The sequence below is a fragment of the Lacerta agilis genome, chromosome 5, assembly GCF_009819535.1.
Source record: "Lacerta agilis isolate rLacAgi1 chromosome 5, rLacAgi1.pri, whole genome shotgun sequence".
In the NCBI taxonomy this organism is placed as follows: domain Eukaryota; kingdom Metazoa; phylum Chordata; class Lepidosauria; order Squamata; family Lacertidae; genus Lacerta; species Lacerta agilis.
This window is the reverse complement of record NC_046316.1, coordinates 32,788,694-32,793,022: the sequence shown is the minus strand read 5'-3', so window position 1 is coordinate 32,793,022 and position 4,329 is coordinate 32,788,694.

The window sequence follows — 4,329 nt, the reverse complement described above, 5'->3', positions numbered from 1 at the left end:
AAACTTCCCATAAAACTGGGTATGCTCTTTCCTCTTTATAGCCCTTCACAGTGTTTATGAGAATCTGTTCTCTGCTTGTAAAAGGAGAATGGAAAGTGAAACTTATGAGCCCAAGACCCTGGAAACAGAAACCAAAACACACACACACACACACACACACACAAACACAGGGAATCTGATTCCTGTTCCTCTGACCCCATGACACTGTTTAGACTAGACTACATCAGTGATTAAATGTTTGGCTACCGGTATATACTGTACCCATGGGTGGGGGAGGTCCAAAGTGTGTGAAGCTAATCCTGCTGAAATTCCCTCTTCTACAGTCTGTTTGTTATAGGTGCTAGATCCCTGTCTTCCCTTTTACTTGGCCACTACAGACCCTGAGTTGCTGTACAAGAGGGGAAAGGTGCAATTTTTAACATACTAGGTAAAGGGACTCCTGACCGTTAGGTCCAGTCGCGGATGACTCTGGGGTTGCGGTGTTCATCTCACTTTACTGGCTGAGGGAGCCGGCGTACAGCTTCCGGGTCATGTGACCAGCATGACTAAGCTGCTTCTGGCAAACCAGAGCAGCACACGGAAACACTGTTTACCTTCCCACCAAAGTGGTACCTATTTATCTACTTGCACTTTGATGTGATTTTGCTAGGTGGGCAGGAGCAGGGACTGAGCAACGGGAGCTCAACCCATCGCTGGGATTTGAACCTCTGACCTTCTGATCAGCAAGCCCTAGGCTCTGTGGTTTAACCCACAGCGCCATACTACCAGGGAGTAAAAGCTGAATCCTGTACATGCTGAAAAACAAGTGAGCCCTGCAACAAGTGTGCATATACTGTAGATTTGCAGCCTGAGCCACACTTGAGTACAGAAGGGGTATGCTCTGTTCAGTTCAGCTGTTTTTAAATAGTTGCCTCCTGTAGTACACAACAGGATATTTAAGTGGAAAGTGAATCTTAAGAGATTGATGGAGAACTGCATTGGAAAATTCAGGGACCAGCATGACTAAGCTGCTTCTGGCAAACCAGAGCAGCACACGGAAACACTGTTTACCTTCCCACCAAAGTGGTACCTATTTATCTACTTGCACTTTGATGTGATTTTGCTAGGTGGGCAGGAGCAGGGACTGAGCAACGGGAGCTCAACCCATCGCTGGGATTTGAACCTCTGACCTTCTGCTCAGCAAGCCCTAGGCTCTGTGGTTTAACCCACAACGCCATACTACCAGGGAGTAAAAGCTGAATCCTGTACATGCCGAAAAACAAGTGAGCCCCGCAACAAGTGTGTATATACTGTAGATTTGCAGCCTGAGCCACACTTGAGTACAGAAGGGGTATGCTTCTGTTCAGTTCAGCTGTTTTTAAATAGTTGCCTCCTGTAGTACACAACAGGATATTTAAGTGGAAAGTGAATCTTAAGATGGATGGAGAACTGCATTGGAAAATTCAGGGAAGTGTGAATTGTGAAGAATGGCAGTTTCAATTCACATGATTTTTTGGAAAGTGCAGATTATTGGTAACTTTGCCCTTAAATCCAAACTCTATCCAATTTCTTTTCTACCCCTATTAGTAAGTCACAAGGGGCTTCTTCCTCAGTTAATACATAGATAGGATGGCACTGCATGAATGGTTTTCCCTTCACTCTATATGTATATATGCCTTTTGGGTTGTTGTTGTTGTTGTTGTTGTTGTTGTTTTGCACGTGTATGTCTTCCACACAGATGCACCTGGCCAGGGGACGATGGAAGAATGTGTTTCAAAAGTGGTGCTTGCTTGCACACATGCAGTTTGAAGTGGACATCAGTTTGAAATGCCACTGAGACTAGCTGTGTGCTGCTTGTTTGCTTGCTCAGGGTAGTCATATCTGTGCAAATGATGGCAGTGAGTGAGGAGTGCCTGCTGGGCAGTCTTAGTAGATGCTGAGTAGAGGAAGGAGGCTAGCCTGACGCCACCAGCCTAGTGTTATCAATGTACTTTTAAGCTTGCCTGCTGGGGTCTGAATTTGGAAGAAAAGTGGTGTCAGTAGAACTTATCTGCCAGTCCAGGCAAAAAAGGAGGAAGCAGATAAGCCAAGGCCTACATCACGCCCCACCCTCTGGTGTGCACAGATGTGAAAGTAACAGTGCAATGTTGGGATTACCCAACATTGCACTGTTACTTAATTTTGGTTCTCTGTACATGTTTATTTTACTCAGCGGGTGTCCTCCTTTTGTTTTTAACACATGTGATCCACCCATCCATTTTACCAAATCAGATTGCATGTGTGTGTTAAAACAGGCCTGCATAAATTTGTAACGGACAAAGCAAACGACACACAGCTCACCACCTACATAGTATGCCCCAGGCACTAAAAAAGAAAAGAAAAGAAAAAGTCTGTTTTGCTGCCTTTCTGCAAAAAGGAAATATGTTGAATCTGTATCTCTCCACCCATCCCAGTTTTCTGGAACCATTTGTTCCTTGCAACATGGAAGATGCCCAGCTGCTCCACTTTGCCCATCCTTAGCAGCAAGGCGGGGAATGCAGGAGGGGAGACAAAGAAAGCAGACTGCCAGGCGGAAGGCTCCAGCCAGCCTAGGGTTTGCTCCTCTGCTTGGCAACAGCCAAAGGCAGTGAGGAGAGTCCAAGGCTCCAGGACTCCTGCGCAGCTCTTGGGGCTCAAGTTCATGGAAATTCAGAGAACAAAATATGTACAACCAAAATTCACCAAACAGCATATTTTAGCAAGAAAGTGATCCTTTTGGATCACAAAGATGCTGTGTAAAAGGAATACAGTCCTTTGGATTATATAAGATGTATAGAGCGCAGTCATTTTATTTACAAAGAAAGAAAAAAAGGACTTGAGGCTTTGCTCAAACAAGGCATCATGCCATATTTGCCTATGTACCACAGGGTGGTGCTGTGATATCCACAAGCTGCCATAGTTACCTTTCTTTAGTAGTTATGTTTGTGTTTTCAACAAAAATAGAAACCAGCTGTTAGTCTAGGGTTAATTTGTTATCATCTTAACTAGAATATGTTCGTTGTTACAGCTCTGCGGTAATCGGAGTCATTGTGAGACAAAACAATAAACCTTCTTAAGAATTTCACTAGCACTCTATGCTTTAGAGTAAAGTCAAAGGTAAAGGTACCCCTGACTATTAGGTCCAGTCGCGGACGACTCTGGGGTTGTGGCACTCATCTCGCTCTATAGGCTGAGGGAGCCGGCGTTTGTCCACAGACAACTTCTGGGTCATGTGGCCAGCATGACTAAGCTGCTTCTAGCGAACCAGAGCAGCGCACGGAAATGCCGTTTACCTTCCCGCCGGAGTGGTACCTTATTTATCTACTTGCACTTGACGTGCTTTCAAACTGCTAGGTGGGCAGGAGCAGGGACTGCAACGGAAACTCACCCTGTCATGGGGATTCAAACCGCCGACCTTCTGATTGGCAAGCCGTAGGCTCTGTGGTTTAGACCACAGTGCCACCCGCGTCCCTTATGCTTTTGGCTTTTAGGCTTCAAATGGTCCAGACCCAAGACCCACCTCTGACTTCCAACCTGCAACATGGGACCTACTTCTACATATTCGTTTTTTATTTATATTTAGTAGCACTAATAAGGCACATGATTAATCCTAAAATGGCAATTCACAGAGCAAGCTTAGTATTGCTACTACACAGATGAAAACCAATGTTTTTTTTTACAGTTGTTCTTTGCCCAAAGGCTGAGAAGCTATTGAAAACTAGTGATTCCCCAACCAACTTGCTCACAATTTCAGTGAGACATCTGGGCATGTTTGTTCTTCCAGATTTCATTCCAGTGAGGAGTGATATTAGAAAGGCTAAGTCACATCTCATTCCATGCAGCTAAACTGTTTTTTTTTATGATTCTTGAAGTCTGATCACAAGACAAGTGGTATACAAAATAGCAGCAGGTGGATGATTGTTTCACTTGCCAATTCTGGGTATGTATTCTTTAGTCACTGAAATCCAAAACTTTGGTAATGTTACTTGCTGAAATTTCACTTTTAAGGTTGTGTCACAAGAGAGCTCAAGGAACTGTTCTTGTAACTCGTATCTTGATTCCAGTGACTCTGTGTCCACAGTGAATAATTGTGCTCACTGTACATCCTCACATAGTTTTGGGGAAAAAATAGGCACTGAACCAATTAACTGCTCTACATATTACATAACTTCTCCTTTGACGGAAGCAATTATTTACTTTTTGATCAACCAGTCAACCACTCAAAAACCAGTCAAAAGTGGTAAAAGCCACCATGAGTTGTCAAACGAAGCACATGCTCATTATTTATTTCTGAAGAAAACCAGAATAGCCTTGTGAGCAATTGTCCTCCTG